This window comes from Camelus dromedarius, unplaced genomic scaffold (genome assembly GCF_036321535.1).
Source record: "Camelus dromedarius isolate mCamDro1 unplaced genomic scaffold, mCamDro1.pat HAP1_SCAFFOLD_27, whole genome shotgun sequence".
NCBI classification, from domain to species: domain Eukaryota; kingdom Metazoa; phylum Chordata; class Mammalia; order Artiodactyla; family Camelidae; genus Camelus; species Camelus dromedarius.
Genome location: NW_026989799.1, coordinates 458468 through 479023, shown reverse-complemented (window position 1 = coordinate 479023; position 20556 = coordinate 458468).

Genomic DNA, 20556 nt, shown 5'->3' with positions numbered 1-20556 from the left:
CTTCACCTAGCTTGTTGGGAACACAAAGTTTCTTTAAAGTTGCAAACTCCATTCCATACATATATATGGGGATGTAGAAGCTCCAACTCGGTTTTACAGTGAAAACTGCAGGAACTTCAAACCGGCACTAGGAAACAGACTGAGAAAGCAGAGAAAAAGTTTCTCCTGCAACCCGTTCCCTTGGTGCTAGATGAACGAACGTCTCTCCACTTGCTCAGTTCTGAGAGATAAGTGTGTGTGAAAGCCGTCCTTCACCTAGCTTGTTGGGAACACATAGTTTCTTTTCAGTTGCAAACTCCATTCCATACATATATAAGGGGAGGTACATGCTCCAACTCGGATTGACAGTGAAAACTGCAGGAACTTCCAACCGGCACTAGGAAACAGACTGAGAAAGCAGAGAAAAAGTGTCTCCTGCAACCCGTTCCCTTGGTGCTAGATGAATGAACGTCTCTCCACTTGCTTAGTTCTGAGAGGTAATTGTGTGTGAAAGCCGTCCTTCACCTAGCTTGTTGGGAACACAAAGTTTCTTTTCAGTTGAAAACTCCATTCCATACTTATATATGGGGAGGTACTAGCTCCAACTCGGTTAGACAGTTAAAACTGCAGGAAATTCAAACCGGCACTAGGAAACAGACTGAGAAAGCAGAGAAAAAGTGTCTCCTCCAACCCGTTCCCTTGGTGCTAGATGAACGAACGTCTCTCCACTTGCTCTGTTCTGAGAGATTAGTGTGTGTGAAAGCCGTCCTTCACTTAGCTTGTTGGGAACACAAAGTTTCTTTTCAGTTGCAAACTCCATTCCATACATATATATGGGCAGGTAATAGCTGCAATTCTGTTTTAAAGTGAAAACTGCAGGAACTTCAAACCGGCACTAGGAATCAGACTGAGAAAGCAGGGAAAAAGTGTCTCCTGCAACCCGTTCCATTGGTGCTAGATGAACGAACGTCTCTCCACTTGCTCAGTTCTGAGAGATAAGTGTGTGTGAAAGCCGTCCTTCACCTAGCTTGTTGGGAACACAAAGTTTCTTTAAAGTTGCAAACTCCATTCCATACATATATATGGGGAGGTACTAGCTCCAACTCGGTTTGACAGTGAAAACTGCAGGTACTTCAAACCGGCACTAGGAAACAGACTGAGAAAGCAGAGAATAAGTGTCTCCTCCAACCCGTTCCCTTGGTGCTAGATGAACGAACGTCTCTCCACTTGCTCAGTTCTGAGAGATAAGTGTGTGTGAAAGCCGTTCTTCACCTAGCTTGTTGGGAACACAAAGTTTCTTTTCAGTTGCAAACTCCATTCCATACATATATATGGGGAGGTACAAGCTCGAACTCGGTTTGACAGTGAAAACTGCAGGAACTTCAAACCGGCACTAGGAAACAGACTTAGAAAGCAGAGAAAAAGTGTCTCCTGCAACCCGTTCCCTTGGTGCTAGATGAACGAACCTCTCTCCACTTGCTCAGTTCTGAGAAATAAGTGTGTGTGAAAGCCGTCCTTCACCTAGCTTGTTGGGAACACAAAGTTTCTTTTCAGTTGAAAACTCCATTCCATACATATATATGGGGAGGTACAAGCTCCAACTCGGTTTGACAGTGAAAACTGCAGGAACTTCAAACCGGCACTAGGAAACAGACTGAGAAAGCAGAGAAAAAGTGTCTCCTGCAACCCGTTCCCTTGGTGCTAGATGAACGAACGTCTCTCCACTTGCTCAGTTCTGAGAGATAATTGTGTTTGAAATCCGTCCTTCAACTAGTTTGTTGGGAAAACAAAGATTCTTTTCAGTTGCAAACTCCATTCCATTCATATATATGGGGAGGTACTAGCTCCGACTCTGTTTGACAGTGAAAAATGCAGGAACTTCTAACCGGCACTAGGAAACAGACTGAGAAAGCAGAGAAAAAGTGTCTCCTGCAACCCGTTCCCTTGGTGCTAGATGAACGAACGTCTCTCCACTTGCTCAGCTCTGAGAGATAATTGTCTGTGAAAGCCGTCCTTCACATAGCTTGTTGGGAACACAAAGTTTATTTTAAGTTGCAAACTCCATTCCATACATATATATGGGGAGGTACTAGCTCCAACTCGGTTTGACAGTGAAAACTGCAGGAACTTCAAACCGGCACTAGGAAACAGACTGAGAAAGCAGAGAAAAAGTGTCTCCTCCAACCCGTTCCCTTGGTGCTAGATGAACGAACGTCTCTCCACTTGCTCAGTTCTGAGAGATAATTGTGTGTGAAAGCCGTACTTCACCTAGGTTGTTGGGAACACAAAGTTTATTTTAAGTTGCAAACTCCATTCCATACATATATATGGGGAGGTATTAGCTCCAAATGTTTTTGACAGTGAAAGCTGCAGGAACTTCAAACCGGCACTAGGAAACAGACTGAGAAAGCAGAGAAAAAGTTTCTCCTGCAACCCGTTCCATTGGTGCTAGATGAACGAACGTCTCTCCACTTGCTCAGTTCTGAGAGATAATTGTGTGTGAAAGCCGTACTTCACCTAGCTTGTTGGGAACACAAAGTTTCTTTAAAGTTGCAAACTCCATTCCATACATATATATGGGGATGTAGAAGCTCCAACTCGGTTTTACAGTGAAAACTGCAGGAACTTCAAACCGGCACTAGGAAACAGACTGAGAAAGCAGAGAAAAAGTGTCTCCTGCAACCCGTTCCCTTGGTGCTAGATGAACGAACGTCTCTCCACTTGCTCAGTTCTGAGAGATAAGTGTGTGTGAAAGCCGTCCTTCACCTAGCTTGTTGGGAACACAAAGTTTCTTTTCAGTTGAAAACTCCATTCCATACATATATATGGGGAGGTACAAGCTCCAACTCGGTTTGACAGTGAAAACTGCAGGAACTTCAAACCGGCACTAGGAAACAGACTGAGAAAGCAGAGAAAAAGTGTCTCCTGCAACCCGTTCCCTTGGTGCTAGATGAACGAACGTCTCTCCACTTGCTCAGTTCTGAGAGATAATTGTGTTTGAAATCCGTCCTTCAACTAGCTTGTTGGGAAAACAAAGATTCTTTTCAGTTGCAAACTCCATTCCATTCATATATATGGGGAGGTACTAGCTCCAACTCTCTTTGACAGTGAAAACTGCAGGAACTTCTAACCGGCACTAGGAAACAGACTGAGAAATCAGAGAAATAGTGTCTCCTGCAACCCGTTCCCTTGGTTCTAGATGAACGAACGTCTCTCCACTTGCTCAGCTCTGAGAGATAATTGTGTGTGAAAGCCGTCCTTCACCTAGCTTGTTGGGAACACAAAGTTTATTTTAATTTGCAAACTCCATTCCATACATATATATGGGGAGGTACTAGCTCCAACTCGGTTTGACAGTGAAAACTGCAGGAACTTCAAACCGGTACTAGGAATCAGACTGAGAAAGCAGAGATAAAGTGTCTCCTCCAACCCGTTCCCTTGGTGCTAGATGAACGAACGTCTCTCCACTTGCTCAGTTCTGAGAGATAATTGTGTGTGAAAGCCGTACTTCACCTAGCTTGTTGGGAACACAAAGTTTCTTTTCAGTTGCAATCTCCATTCCATACATATATATGGGGAGGTATTAGCTCCAAATGTTTTTGACAGTGAAAGCTGCAGGAACTTCAAACCGGCACTAGGAAACAGACTGAGAAAGCAGAGAAAAAGTTTCTCCTGCAACCCGTTCCATTGGTGCTAGATGAACGAACGTCTCTCCACTTGCTCAGTTCTGAGAGATAATTGTGTGTGAAAGCCGTACTTCACCTAGCTTGTTGGGAACACAAAGTTTCTTTAAAGTTGCAAACTCCATTCCATACATATATATGGGGATGTAGAAGCTCCAACTCGGTTTTACAGTGAAAACTGCAGGAACTTCAAACCGGCACTAGGAAACAGACTGAGAAAGCAGAGAAAAAGTGTCTCCTGCAACCCGTTCCCTTGGTGCTAGATGAACGAACGTCTCTCCACTTGCTCAGTTCTGAGAGATAAGTGTGTGTGCAAGCCGTAATTCACCTAGCTTGTTGGGAACACAAAGTTTCTTTTCAGTTGAAAACTCCATTCCATACATATATATGGGGAGGTACAAGCTCCAACTCGGTTTGACAGTGAAAACTGCAGGAACTTCCAACCGGCACTAGGAAACAGACTGAGAAAGCAGAGAAAAAGTGTCTCCTGCAACCCGTTCCCTTGGTGCTAGATGAACGAACGTCTCTCCACTTGCTCAGTTCTGAGAGATAATTGTGTTTGAAATCCGTCCTTCAACTAGCTTGTTGGGAAAACAAAGATTCTTTTCAGTTGCAAACTCCATTCCATTCATATATATGGGGAGGTACTAGCTCCAACTCTCTTTGACAGTGAAAACTGCAGGAACTTCTAACCGGCACTAGGAAACAGACTGAGAAAGCAGAGAAATAGTGTCTCCTGCAACCCGTTCCCTTGGTGCTAGATGAACGAACGTCTCTCCACTTGCTCAGCTCTGAGAGATAATTGTGTGTGAAAGCCGTCCTTCACCTAGCTTGTTGGGAACACAAAGTTTATTTTAATTTGCAAACTCCATTCCATACATATATATGGGGAGGTACTAGCTCCAACTCGGTTTGACAGTGAAAACTGCAGGAACTTAAAACCGGCACTAGGAATCAGACTGAGAAAGCAGAGATAAAGTGTCTCCTCCAACCCGTTCCCTTGGTGCTAGATGAACGAACGTCTCTCCACTTGCTCAGTTCTGAGAGATAATTGTGTGTGAAAGCCGTCCTTCACCTAGCTTGTTGGGAACACAAAGTTTCTTTTCAGTTGCAAACTCCATTCCATACATATATATGGGGAGGTACTAGCTCCAACTGTTTTTGACAGTGAAAACTGCAGGAACTTCAAACCGGCACTAGGAAACAGACTGAGAAAGCAGAGATAAAGTTTCTCCTGCAACCCGTTCCATTGGTGCTAGATGAACGAACGTCTCTCCACTTGCTCAGTTCTGAGAGATAATTGTGTGTGAAAGCCGTCCTTCACCTAGCTTGTTGGGAAAACAAAGTTTCTTTAAAGTTGCAAACTCCATTCCATACATATATATGGGGAGGTACTAGCTCCAACTCGGTTTGACAGTGAAAACTGCAGGAAATTCAAACCGGCACAAGGAAACAGACTGAGAAAGCAGAGAAAACGTGTCTCCTCCAACCCGTTCCCTTGGTGCTAGATGAACGAACGTCTCTCCACTTGCTCAGTTCTGAGAGATAAGTGTGTGTGAAAGCCGTCCTTCACCTAGCTTGTTGGGAACACATAGTTTCTTTTCAGTTGCAAACTCCATTCCATACATATATAAGGGGAGGTACAAGCTCCAACTCGGATTGACAGTGAAAACTGCAGGAACTTCCAACCGGCACTAGGAAACAGACTGAGAATGCAGAGAAATAGTGTCTCCTGCAACCCGTTCCCTTGGTGCTAGATGAACGAACGTCTCTCCACTTGCTCAGTTCTGAGAGATAAGTGTGTGTGAAAGCCGTCTTTCAACTAGCTTGTTGGGAACAGAAAGTTTCTTTTCAGTTGCAAACTCCATTCCATACATATATATGGGGAGGTACTAGCTCCAACTCTGTTTGACAGTGAAAACTGCAGGAACTTCAAACCGGCACTAGGAAACAGAATGAGAAAGCAGAGAAAAAGTGTCTCCTGCAACCCGTTCCCTTGGTGCTAGATGAACGAACGTCTCTCCATTTGCTCAGTTCTGAGAGATAAGTGTGTGTGAAAGCCGTCCTTCACCTAGATTGTTGGGTACACAAAGTTTCTTTTAAGTTGAAAACTCCATTCCATACATATATATGGGGAGGTACTAGCTCCAACTCGGTTTGACAGTGAAAACTGCAGGAACTTCAAACCGGCACTAGGAAACAGACTGAGAAAGCAGAGAAAAAGTTTCTACTGCAACCCGTTCCCTTGGTGCTAGATGAACGAACGTCTCTCCACTTGCTCAGCTCTGAGAGATAATTGTCTGTGAAAGCCGTCCTTCACATAGCTTGTTGGGAACACAAAGTTTATTTTAAGTTGCAAACTCCATTCCATACATATATATGGGGAGGTACTAGCTCCAACTCGGTTTGACAGTGAAAACTGCAGGAACTTCAAACCGGCACTAGGAAACAGACTGAGAAAGCAGAGAAAAAGTGTCTCCTCCAACCCGTTCCCTTGGTGCTAGATGAACGAACGTCTCTCCACTTGCTCAGTTCTGAGAGATAATTGTGTGTGAAAGCCGTCCTTCACCTAGCTTGTTGGGAACACAAAGTTTCTTTTCAGTTGCAATCTCCATTCCATACATATATATGGGGAGGTATTAGCTCCAAATGTTTTTGACAGTGAAAGCTGCAGGAACTTCAAACCGGCACTAGGAAACAGACTGAGAAAGCAGAGAAAATGTTTCTCCTGCAAACCGTTCCATTGGTGCTAGATGAACGAACGTCTCTCCACTTGCTCAGTTCTGAGAGATAATTGTGTGTGAAAGCCGTACTTCACCTAGCTTGTTGGGAACACAAAGTTTCTTTAAAGTTGCAAACTCCATTCCATACATATATATGGGGATGTAGAAGCTCCAACTCGGTTTTACAGTGAAAACTGCAGGAACTTCAAACCGGCACTAGGAAACAGACTGAGAAAGCAGAGAAAAAGTGTCTCCTGCAACCCGTTCCCTTGGTGCTAGATGAACGAACGTCTCTCCACTTGCTCAGTTCTGAGAGATAAGTGTGTGTGAAAGCCGTCCTTCACCTAGCTTGTTGGGAACACAAAGTTTCTTTTCAGTTGAAAACTCCATTCCATACATATATATGGGGAGGTACAAGCTCCAACTCGGTTTGACAGTGAAAACTGCAGGAACTTCCAACCGGCACTAGGAAACAGACTGAGAAAGCAGAGAAAAAGTTTCTCCTGCAACCCGTTCCCTTGGTGCTAGATGAACGAACGTCTCTCCACTTGCTCAGTTCTGAGAGATAATTGTGTTTGAAATCCGTCCTTCAACTAGCTTGTTGGGAAAACAAAGATTCTTTTCAGTTGCAAACTCCATTCCATTCATATATATGGGGAGGTACTAGCTCCAACTCTCTTTGACAGTGAAAACTGCAGGAACTTCTAACCGGCACTAGGAAACAGACTGAGAAAGCAGAGAAATAGTGTCTCCTGCAACCCGTTCCCTTGGTGCTAGATGAACGAACGTCTCTCCACTTGCTCAGCTCTGAGAGATAATTGTGTGTGAAAGCCGTCCTTCACCTAGCTTGTTGGGAACACAAAGTTTATTTTAATTTGCAAACTCCATTCCATACATATATATGGGGAGGTACTAGCTCCAACTCGGTTTGACAGTGAAAACTGCAGGAACTTAAAACCGGCACTAGGAATCAGACTGAGAAAGCAGAGATAAAGTGTCTCCTCCAACCCGTTCCCTTGGTGCTAGATGAACGAACGTCTCTCCACTTGCTCAGTTCTGAGAGATAATTGTGTGTGAAAGCCGTCCTTCACCTAGCTTGTTGGGAACACAAAGTTTCTTTTCAGTTGCAAACTCCATTCCATACATATATATGGGGAGGTACTAGCTCCAACTGTTTTTGACAGTGAAAACTGCAGGAACTTCAAACCGGCACTAGGAAACAGACTGAGAAAGCAGAGATAAAGTTTCTCCTGCAACCCGTTCCATTGGTGCTAGATGAACGAACGTCTCTCCACTTGCTCAGTTCTGAGAGATAATTGTGTGTGAAAGCCGTCCTTCACCTAGCTTGTTGGGAAAACAAAGTTTCTTTAAAGTTGCAAACTCCATTCCATACATATATATGGGGAGGTACTAGCTCCAACTCGGTTTGACAGTGAAAACTGCAGGAAATTCAAACCGGCACAAGGAAACAGACTGAGAAAGCAGAGAAAACGTGTCTCCTCCAACCCGTTCCCTTGGTGCTAGATGAACGAACGTCTCTCCACTTGCTCAGTTCTGAGAGATAAGTGTGTGTGAAAGCCGTCCTTCACCTAGCTTGTTGGGAACACATAGTTTCTTTTCAGTTGCAAACTCCATTCCATACATATATAAGGGGAGGTACAAGCTCCAACTCGGATTGACAGTGAAAACTCCAGGAACTTCCAACCGGCACTAGGAAACAGACTGAGAATGCAGAGAAATAGTGTCTCCTGCAACCCGTTCCCTTGGTGCTAGATGAACGAACGTCTCTCCACTTGCTCAGTTCTGAGAGATAAGTGTGTGTGAAAGCCGTCCTTCAACTAGCTTGTTGGGAACAGAAAGTTTCTTTTCAGTTGCAAACTCCATTCCATACATATATATGGGGAGGTACTAGCTCCAACTCTGTTTGACAGTGAAAACTGCAGGAACTTCAAACCGGCACTAGGAAACAGACTGAGAAAGCAGAGAAAAAGTGTCTCCTTCAACCCGTTCCCTTGGTGCTAGATGAACGAACGTCTCTCCATTTGCTAAGTTCTGAGAGATAAGTGTGTGTGAAAGCCGTCCTTCACCTAGATTGTTGGGTACACAAAGTTTCTTTTAAGTTGAAAACTCCATTCCATACATATATATGGGGAGGTACTAGCTCCAACTCGGTTTGACAGTGAAAACTGCAGGAACTTCAAACCGGCAGTAGGAAACAGACTGAGAAAGCAGAGAAAAAGTTTCTACTGCAACCCGTTCCCTTGGTGCTAGATGAACGAACGTCTCTCCACTTGCTCAGTTCTGAGAGATAAGTGTGTGTCAAAGCCGTCCTTCAACTAACTTGTTGGGAACACAAAGTTTCTTTTCAGTTGCAAACTCCATTCCATACATATATATGGGGAGGTACTAGCTCCAACTCGGTTTGACAGTGAAAACTGCAGGAACTTCAAACCGGCACTAGGAAACAGACTGAGAAAGCAGAGAAAAAGTGTCTCCTGCAACCCGTTCCCTTGGTGCTAGATGAACGAACGTCACTCCACTTGCTCACTTCTGAGAGATAAGTGTGTGTGAAAGCCGTCCTTCACCTAGCTTGTTGGGAACACAAAGTTTCTTTTCAGTTGCAAACACCGTTCCATACATATATAAGGGGAGGTACAAGCTCCAACTCCGATTGACAGTGAAAACTGCAGGAACTTCCAACCGGCACTAGGAAACAGACTGAGAAAGCAGAGAAATAGTGTCTCCTGCTACCCGTTCCCTTGGTGCTAGATGAACGAACTTCTCTCCACTTGCTCAGTTCTAAGAGATAAGTGTGTGTGAAAGCCGTCCTTCAACTAGCTTGTTGGGAACACAAAGTTTCTTTTCAGTTGCAAACTCCATTCCATACATATATATGGGGAGGTACTAGCTCCAACTCGGTTTGACAGTGAAAACTGCAGGAACTTCAAACCGGCACTAGGAAACAGACTGAGAAAGCAGAGAAAAAGTGTCTCCTGCAACCCGTTCCCTTGGTGATAGATGAACGAACGTCTCTACACTTGCTCATTTCTGGGAGATAATTGTGTTTGAAATCCGTCCTTCAACTAGATTGTTGGGAAAACAAAGATTCTTTTCAGTTCCAAACTCCATTCCATTCATATATATGGGGAGGTACTAGCTCCAACTCTGTCTGACAGTGAAAACTGCAGGAACTTCTAACCGGCACTAGGAAACAGACTGAGAAAGCAGAGAAAAAGTGTCTCCTCCAAACCGATCCCTTGGTGCTAGATGAACGAACGTCTCTCCACTTGCTCAGTTCTGAGAAATAATTGTGTGTGAAAGCCGTCGTCACCTAGCTTGTTGGGAACACAAAGTTTCTTTTAAGTTGCAAACTCCATTCCATATATATATATGGGGAGGTACTAGCTCCAACTCGGTTTGACATTGAAAACTGCAGGAACTTCAAACCGGCACTAGGAAACAGACTGAGAAAGCAGAGAAATAGTGTCTCCTCCAAACCGTTCCCTTGGTGCTAGATGAACGAACGTCTCTCCACTTGCTCAGTTCTGAGAAATAATTGTGTGTGAAAGCCGTCGTCACCTAGCTTGTTGGGAACACATAGATTCTTTTCAGTTGCAAACTCCATTCCATACATATATATGGGGAGGTACTAGCTCCAACTCGGTTTGACAGTGAAAACTGCAGGAACTTCAAACCGGCACTAGGAAACAGACTGAGAAAGCAGAGAAAAAGTTTCTCCTGCAACCCGTTCCCTTGGTGCTAGATGAACGAACGTCACTCCACTTGCTCACTTCTGAGAGATAAGTGTGTGTGAAAGCCGTCCTTCACCTAGCTTGTTGGGAACACAAAGTTTCTTTTCAGTTGCAAACTCCATTCCATACATATATATGGGGAGGTACAAGCTCGAACTCGGTTTGACAGTGAAAACTGCAGGAACTTCAAACCGGCACTAGGAAACAGACTGAGAAAGCAGAGATAAAGTTTCTCCTGCAACCCGTTCCATTGGTGCTAGATGAACGAACGTCTCTCCACTTGCTCAGTTCTGAGAGATAATTGTGTGTGAAAGCCGTCCTTCACCTAGCTTGTTGGGAAAACAAAGTTTCTTTAAAGTTGCAAACCCCATTCCATACATATATATGGGGAGGTACTAGCTCCAACTCGGTTTGACAGTGAAAACTGCAGGAAATTCAAACCGGCACAAGGAAACAGACTGAGAAAGCAGAGAAAACGTGTCTCCTCCAACCCGTTCCCTTGGTGCTAGATGAACGTACGTCTCTCCACTTGCTCAGTTCTGAGAGATAAGTGTGTGTGAAAGCCGTCCTTCACCTAGCTTGTTGGGAACACATAGTTTCTTTTCAGTTGCAAACTCCATTCCATACATATATAAGGGGAGGTACAAGCTCCAACTCGGATTGACAGTGAAAACTGCAGGAACTTCCAACCGGCACTAGGAAACAGACTGAGAATGCAGAGAAATAGTGTCTCCTGCAACCCGTTCCCTTGGTGCTAGATGAACGAACGTCTCTCCACTTGCTCAGTTCTGAGAGATAAGTGTGTGTGAAAGCCGTCCTTCAACAAGCTTGTTGGGAACAGAAAGTTTCTTTTCAGTTGCAAACTCCATTCCATACATATATATGGGGAGGTACTAGCTCCAAACCTGTTTGACAGTGAAAACTGCAGGAACTTCAAACCGGCACTAGGAAACAGACTGAGAAAGCAGAGAAAAAGTGTCTCCTTCAACCCGTTCCCTTGGTGCTAGATGAACGAACGTCTCTCCATTTGCTCAGTTCTGAGAGATAAGTGTGTGTGAAAGCCGTCCTTCACCTAGATTGTTGGGTACACAAAGTTTCTTTTAAGTTGAAAACTCCATTCCATACATATATATGGGGAGGTACTAGCTCCAACTCGGTTTGACAGTGAAAACTGCAGGAACTTCAAACCGGCACTAGGAAACAGACTGAGAAAGCAGAGAAAAAGTTTCTACTGCAACCCGTTCCCTTGGTGCTAGATGAACGAACGTCTCTCCACTTGCTCAGTTCTGAGAGATAAGTGTGTATCAAAGCCGTCCTTCAACTAACTTGTTGGGAACACAAAGTTTCTTTTCAGTTGCAAACTCCATTCCATACATATATATGGGGAGGTACTAGCTCCAACTCGGTTTGACAGTGAAAACTGCAGGAACTTCAAACCGGCACTAGGAAACAGACTGAGAAAGCAGAGAAAAAGTGTCTCCTGCAACCCGTTCCCTTGGTGCTAGATGAACGAACGTCACTCCACTTGCTCACTTCTGAGAGATAAGTGTGTGTGAAAGCCGTCCTTCACCTAGCTTGTTGGGAACACAAAGTTTCTTTTCAGTTGCAAACACCGTTCCATACATATATAAGGGGAGGTACAAGCTCCAACTCCGATTGACAGTGAAAACTGCAGGAACTTCCAACCGGCACTAGGAAACAGACTGAGAAAGCAGAGAAATAGTGTCTCCTGCTACCCGTTCCCTTGGTGCTAGATGAACGAACTTCTCTCCACTTGCTCAGTTCTAAGAGATAAGTGTGTGTGAAAGCCGTCCTTCAACTAGCTTGTTGGGAACACAAAGTTTCTTTTCAGTTGCAAACTCCATTCCATACATATATATGGGGAGGTACTAGCTCCAACTCGGTTTGACAGTGAAAACTGCAGGAACTTCAAACCGGCACTAGGAAACAGACTGAGAAAGCAGAGAAAAAGTGTCTCCTGCAACCCGTTCCCTTGGTGATAGATGAACGAACGTCTCTACACTTGCTCAGTTCTGGGAGATAATTGTGTTTGAAATCCGTCCTTCAACTAGATTGTTGGGAAAACAAAGATTCTTTTCAGTTCCTAACTCCATTCCATTCATATATATGGGGAGGTACTAGCTCCAACTCTGTCTGACAGTGAAAACTGCAGGAACTTCTAACCGGCACTAGGAAACAGACTGAGAAAGCAGAGAAAAAGTGTCTCCTGCAACCCGTTCCCTTGGTGCTAGATGAACGAACGTCTCTCCACTTGCTCAGCTCTGAGAGATAATTGTGTGTGAAAGCCGTCCTTCACCTAGCTTGTTGGGAACACAAAGTTTCTTTTAAGTTGCAAACTCCATTCCATACATATATATGGGGAGGTACTAGCTCCAACTCGGTTTGACATTGAAAACTGCAGGAACTTCAAACCGGCACTAGGAAACAGACTGAGAAAGCAGAGAAATAGTGTCTCCTCCAAACCGTTCCCTTGGTGCTAGATGAACGAACGTCTCTCCACTTGCTCAGTTCTGAGAAATAATTGTGTGTGAAAGCCGTCGTCACCTAGCTTGTTGGGAACACATAGATTCTTTTCAGTTGCAAACTCCATTCCATACATATATATGGGGAGGTACTAGCTCCAACTCGGTTTGACAGTGAAAACTGCAGGAACTTCAAACCGGCACTAGGAAACAGACTGAGAAAGCAGAGAAAAAGTGTCTCCTTCAACCCGTTCCCTTGGTGCTAGATGAACGAACGTCTCTCCATTTGCTCAGTTCTGAGAGATAAGTGTGTGTGAAAGCCGTCCTTCACCTAGATTGTTGGGTACACAAAGTTTCTTTTAAGTTGAAAACTCCATTCCATACATATATATGGGGAGGTACTAGCTCCAACTCGGTTTGACAGTGAAAACTGCAGGAACTTCAAACCGGCACTAGGAAACAGACTGAGAAAGCAGAGAAAAAGTTTCTACTGCAACCCGTTCCCTTGGTGCTAGATGAACGAACGTCTCTCCACTTGCTCAGTTCTGAGAGATAAGTGTGTATCAAAGCCGTCCTTCAACTAACTTGTTGGGAACACAAAGTTTCTTTTCAGTTGCAAACTCCATTCCATACATATATATGGGGAGGTACTAGCTCCAACTCGGTTTGACAGTGAAAACTGCAGGAACTTCAAACCGGCACTAGGAAACAGACTGAGAAAGCAGAGAAAAAGTGTCTCCTGCAACCCGTTCCCTTGGTGCTAGATGAACGAACGTCACTCCACTTGCTCACTTCTGAGAGATAAGTGTGTGTGAAAGCCGTCCTTCACCTAGCTTGTTGGGAACACAAAGTTTCTTTTCAGTTGCAAACACCGTTCCATACATATATAAGGGGAGGTACAAGCTCCAACTCCGATTGACAGTGAAAACTGCAGGAACTTCCAACCGGCACTAGGAAACAGACTGAGAAAGCAGAGAAATAGTGTCTCCTGCTACCCGTTCCCTTGGTGCTAGATGAACGAACTTCTCTCCACTTGCTCAGTTCTAAGAGATAAGTGTGTGTGAAAGCCGTCCTTCAACTAGCTTGTTGGGAACACAAAGTTTCTTTTCAGTTGCAAACTCCATTCCATACATATATATGGGGAGGTACTAGCTCCAACTCGGTTTGACAGTGAAAACTGCAGGAACTTCAAACCGGCACTAGGAAACAGACTGAGAAAGCAGAGAAAAAGTGTCTCCTGCAACCCGTTCCCTTGGTGATAGATGAACGAACGTCTCTACACTTGCTCAGTTCTGGGAGATAATTGTGTTTGAAATCCGTCCTTCAACTAGATTGTTGGGAAAACAAAGATTCTTTTCAGTTCCTAACTCCATTCCATTCATATATATGGGGAGGTACTAGCTCCAACTCTGTCTGACAGTGAAAACTGCAGGAACTTCTAACCGGCACTAGGAAACAGACTGAGAAAGCAGAGAAAAAGTGTCTCCTGCAACCCGTTCCCTTGGTGCTAGATGAACGAACGTCTCTCCACTTGCTCAGCTCTGAGAGATAATTGTGTGTGAAAGCCGTCCTTCACCTAGCTTGTTGGGAACACAAAGTTTCTTTTAAGTTGCAAACTCCATTCCATACATATATATGGGGAGGTACTAGCTCCAACTCGGTTTGACATTGAAAACTGCAGGAACTTCAAACCGGCACTAGGAAACAGACTGAGAAAGCAGAGAAATAGTGTCTCCTCCAAACCGTTCCCTTGGTGCTAGATGAACGAACGTCTCTCCACTTGCTCAGTTCTGAGAAATAATTGTGTGTGAAAGCCGTCGTCACCTAGCTTGTTGGGAACACATAGATTCTTTTCAGTTGCAAACTCCATTCCATACATATATATGGGGAGGTACTAGCTCCAACTCGGTTTGACAGTGAAAACTGCAGGAACTTCAAACCGGCACTAGGAAACAGACTGAGAAAGCAGAGAAAAAGTTTCTCCTGCAACCCGTTCCCTTGGTGCTAGATGAACGAACGTCACTCCACTTGCTCACTTCTGAGAGATAAGTGTGTGTGAAAGCCGTCCTTCACCTAGCTTGTTGGGAACACAAAGTTTCTTTTCAGTTGCAAACTCCATTCCATACATATATATGGGGAGGTACAAGCTCGAACTCGGTTTGACAGTGAAAACTGCAGGAACTTCAAACCGGCACTAGGAAACAGACTTAGAAAGCAGAGAAAAAGTGTCTCCTTCAACCCGTTCCCTTGGTGCTAGATGAACGAACGTCTCTCCACTTGCTCAGTTCTGAGAAATAAGTGTGTGTGAAAGCCGTCCTTCACCTAGCTTGTTGGGAACACAAAGTTTCTTTTCTGTTGAAAACTCCATTCCATACATATATATGGGGAGGTACAAGCTCCAACTCGGTTTGACAGTGAAAACTGCAGGAACTTCAAACCGGCACTAGGAAACAGACTGAGAAAGCAGAGAAAAAGTGTCTCCTGCAACCCGTTCCCTTGGTGCTAGATGAACGAACGTCTCTCCACTTGCTCAGTTCTGAGAGATAATTGTGTTTGAAATCCGTCCTTCAACTAGTTTGTTTTGAAAACAAAGATTCTTTTCAGTTGCAAACTCCATTCCATTCATATATATGGGGAGGTACTAGCTCCGACTCTGTTTGACAGTGAAAAATGCAGGAACTTCTAACCGGCACTAGGAAACAGACTGAGAAAGCAGAGAAAAAGTGTCTCCTGCAACCCGTTCCCTTGGTGCTAGATGAACGAACGTCTCTCCACTTGCTCAGCTCTGAGAGATAATTGTCTGTGAAAGCCGTCCTTCACATAGCTTGTTGGGAACACAAAGTTTATTTTAAGTTGCAAACTCCATTCCATACATATATATGGGGAGGTACTAGCTCCAACTCGGTTTGACAGTGAAAACTGCAGGAACTTCAAACCGGCACTAGGAAACAGACTGAGAAAGCAGAGAAAAAGTGTCTCCTCCAACCCGTTCCCTTGGTGCTAGATGAACGAACGTCTCTCCACTTGCTCAGTTCTGAGAGATAAGTGTGTGTGAAAGCCGTCCTTCACCTAGCTTGTTGGGAACACAAAGTTTCTTTTCAGTTGAAAACTCCATTCCATACATATATATGGGGAGGTACAAGCTCCAACTCGGTTTGACAGTGAAAACTGCAGGAACTTCAAACCGGCACTAGGAAACAGACTGAGAAAGCAGAGAAAAAGTGTCTCCTGCAACCCGTTCCCTTGGTGCTAGATGAACGAACGTCTCTCCACTTGCTCAGTTCTGAGAGATAATTGTGTTTGAAATCCGTCCTTCAACTAGCTTGTTGGGAAAACAAAGATTCTTTTCAGTTGCAAACTCCATTCCATTCATATATATAGGGAGGTACTAGCTCCAACTCTCTTTGACAGTGAAAACTGCAGGAACTTCTAACCGGCACTAGGAAACAGACTGAGAAAGCAGAGAAATAGTGTCTCCTGCAACCCGTTCCCTTGGTGCTAGATGAACGAACGTCTCTCCACTTGCTCAGCTCTGAGAGATAATTGTGTGTGAAAGCCGTCCTTCACCTAGCTTGTTGGGAACACAAAGTTTCTTTTAAGTTGCAAACTCCATTCCATACATATATATGGGGAGGTACTAGCTCCAACTCGGTTTGACATTGAAAACTGCAGGAACTTCAAACCGGCACTAGGAAACAGACTGAGAAAGCAGAGAAATAGTGTCTCCTCCAAACCGTTCCCTTGGTGCTAGATGAACGAACGTCTCTCCACTTGCTCAGTTCTGAGAAATAATTGTGTGTGAAAGCCGTCGTCACCTAGCTTGTTGGGAACACATAGATTCTTTTCAGTTGCAAACTCCATTCCATACATATATATGGGGAGGTACTAGCTCCAACTCGGTTTGACAGTGAAAACTGCAGGAACTTCAAACCGGCACTAGGAAACAGACTGAGAAAGCAGAGAAAAAGTTTCTCCTGCAACCCGTTCCCTTGGTGCTAGATGAACGAACGTCACTCCACTTGCTCACTTCTGAGAGATAAGTGTGTGTGAAAGCCGTCCTTCACCTAGCTTGTTGGGAACACAAAGTTTCTTTTCAGTTGCAAACTCCATTCCATACATATATATGGGGAGGTACAAGCTCGAACTCGGTTTGACAGTGAAAACTGCAGGAACTTCAAACCGGCACTAGGAAACAGACTTAGAAAGCAGAGAAAAAGTGTCTCCTTCAACCCGTTCCCTTGGTGCTAGATGAACGAACGTCTCTCCACTTGCTCAGTTCTGAGAAATAAGTGTGTGTGAAAGCCGTCCTTCACCTAGCTTGTTGGGAACACAAAGTTTCTTTTCTGTTGAAAACTCCATTCCATACATATATATGGGGAGGTACAAGCTCCAACTCGGTTTGACAGTGAAAACTGCAGGAACTTCAAACCGGCACTAGGAAACAGACTGAGAAAGCAGAGAAAAAGTGTCTCCTGCAACCCGTTCCCTTGGTGCTAGATGAACGAACGTCTCTCCACTTGCTCAGTTCTGAGAGATAATTGTGTTTGAAATCCGTCCTTCAACTAGTTTGTTGGGAAAACAAAGATTCTTTTCAGTTGCAAACTCCATTCCATTCATATATATGGGGAGGTACTAGCTCCGACTCTGTTTGACAGTGAAAAATGCAGGAACTTCTAACCGGCACTAGGAAACAGACTGAGAAAGCAGAGAAAAAGTGTCTCCTGCAACCCGTTCCCTTGGTGCTAGATGAACGAACGTCTCTCCACTTGCTCAGCTCTGAGAGATAATTGTCTGTGAAAGCCGTCCTTCACATAGCTTGTTGGGAACACAAAGTTTATTTTAAGTTGCAAACTCCATTCCATACATATATATGGGGAGGTACTAGCTCCAACTCGGTTTGACAGTGAAAACTGCAGGAACTTCAAACCGGCACTAGGAAACAGACTGAGAAAGCAGAGAAAAAGTGTCTCCTCCAACCCGTTCCCTTGGTGCTAGATGAACGAACGTCTCTCCACTTGCTCAGTTCTGAGAGATAAGTGTGTGTGAAAGCCGTCCTTCACCTAGCTTGTTGGGAACACAAAGTTTCTTTTCAGTTGAAAACTCCATTCCATACATATATATGGGGAGGTACAAGCTCCAACTCGGTTTGACAGTGAAAACTGCAGGAACTTCAAACCGGCACTAGGAAACAGACTGAGAAAGCAGAGAAAAAGTGTCTCCTGCAACCCGTTCCCTTGGTGCTAGATGAACGAACGTCTCTCCACTTGCTCAGTTCTGAGAGATAATTGTGTTTGAAATCCGTCCTTCAACTAGCTTGTTGGGAAAACAAAGATTCTTTTCAGTTGCAAACTCCATTCCATTCATATATATGGGGAGGTACTAGCTCCAACTCTCTTTGACAGTGAAAACTGCAGGAACTTCTAACCGGCACTAGGAAACAGACTGAGAAAGCAGAGAAATAGTGTCTCCTGCAACCCGTTCCCTTGGTTCTAGATGAACGAACGTCTCTCCACTTGCTCAGCTCTGAGAGATAATTGTGTGTGAAAGCCGTCCTTCACCTAGCTTGTTGGGAACACAAAGTTTATTTTAATTTGCAAACTCCATTCCATACATATATATGGGGAGGTACAAGCTCCAACTCGGTTTGACAGTAAAAACTGCAGGAACTTCAAACCGGTACTAGGAATCAGACTGAGAAAGCAGAGATAAAGTGTCTCCTCCAACCCGTTCCCTTGGTGCTAGATGAACGAACGTCTCTCCACTTGCTCAGTTCTGAGAGATAATTGTGTGTGAAAGCCGTCCTTCACCTAGCTTGTTGGGAACACAAAGTTTGTTTTCAGTTGCAATCTCCATTCCATACATATATATGGGGAGGTATTAGCTCCAAATGTTTTTGACAGTGAAAGCTGCAGGAACTTCAAACCGGCACTAGGAAACAGACTGAGAAAGCAGAGAAAAAGTTTCTCCTGCAACCCGTTCCATTGGTGCTAGATGAACGAACGTCTCTCCACTTGCTCAGTTCTGAGTGATAATTGTGTGTGAAAGCCGTACTTCACCTAGCTTGTTGGGAACACAAAGTTTCTTTAAAGTTGCAAACTCCATTCCATACATATATATGGGGATGTAGAAGCTCCAACTCGGTTTTACAGTGAAAACTGCAGGAACTTCAAACCGGCACTAGGAAACAGACTGAGAAAGCAGAGAAAAAGTGTCTCCTGCAACCCGTTCCCTTGGTGCTAGATGAACGAACGTCTCTCCACTTGCTCAGTTCTGAGAGATAAGTGTGTGTGAAAGCCGTCCTTCACCTAGCTTGTTGGGAACACAAAGTTTCTTTTCAGTTGAAAACTCCATTCCATACATATATATGGGGAGGTACAAGCTCCAACTCGGTTTGACAGTGAAAACTGCAGGAACTTCCAACCGGCACTAGGAAACAGACTGAGAAAGCAGAGAAAAAGTGTCTCCTGCAACCCGTTCCCTTGGTGCTAGATGAACGAACGTCTCTCCACTTGCTCAGTTCTGAGAGATAATTGTGTTTGAAATCCGTCCTTCAACTAGCTTGTTGGGAAAACAAAGATTCTTTTCAGTTGCAAACTCCATTCCATTCATATATATGGGGAGGTACTAGCTCCAACTCTCTTTGACAGTGAAAACTGCAGGAACTTCTAACCGGCACTAGGAAACAGACTGAGAAAGCAGAGAAATAGTGTCTCCTGCAACCCGTTCCCTTGGTGCTAGATGAACGAACGTCTCTCCACTTGCTCAGCTCTGAGAGATAATTGTGTGTGAAAGCCGTCCTTCACCTAGCTTGTTGGGAACACAAAGTTTATTTTAATTTGCAAACTCCATTCCATACATATATATGGGGAGGTACTAGCTCCAACTCGGTTTGACAGTGAAAACTGCAGGAACTTCAAACCGGCACTAGGAATCAGACTAAGAAAGCAGAGATAAAGTGTCTCCTCCAACCCGTTCCCTTGGTGCTAGATGAACGAACGTCTCTCCACTTGCTCAGTTCTGAGAGATAATTGTGTGTGAAAGCCGTCCTTCACCTAGCTTGTTGGGAACACAAAGTTTCTTTTCAGTTGCAAACTCCATTCCATACATATATATGGGGAGGTACTAGCTCCAACTGTTTTTGACAGTGAAAACTGCAGGAACTTCAAACCGGCACTAGGAAACAGACTGAGAAAGCAGAGATAAAGTTTCTCCTGCAACCCGTTCCATTGGTGCTAGATGAACGAACGTCTCTCCACTTGCTCAGTTCTGAGAGATAATTGTGTGTGAAAGCCGTCCTTCACCTAGCTTGTTGGGAAAACAAAGTTTCTTTAAAGTTGCAAACTCCATTCAATACATATATATGGGGAGGTACTAGCTCCAACTCGGTTTGACAGTGAAAACTGCAGGAAATTCAAACCGGCACAAGGAAACAGACTGAGAAAGCAGAGAAAACGTGTCTCCTCCAACCCGTTCCCTTGGTGCTAGATGAACGAACGTCTCTCCACTTGCTCAGTTCTGAGAGATAAGTGTGTGTGAAAGCCGTCCTTCACCTAGCTTGTTGGGAACACATAGTTTCTTTTCAGTTGCAAACTCCATTCCATACATATATAAGGGGAGGTACAAGCTCCAACTCGGATTGACAGTGAAAACTGCAGGAACTTCCAACCGGCACTAGGAAACAGACTGAGAATGCAGAGAAATAGTGTCTCCTGCAACCCGTTCCCTTGGTGCTAGATGAACGAACGTCTCTCCACTTGCTCAGTTCTGAGAGATAAGTGTGTGTGAAAGCCGTCCTTCAACTAGCTTGTTGGGAACAGAAAGTTTCTTTTCAGTTGCAAACTCCATTCCATACATATATATGGGGAGGTACTAGCTCCAACTCTGTTTGACAGTGAAAACTGCAGGAACTTCAAACCGGCACTAGGAAACAGACTGA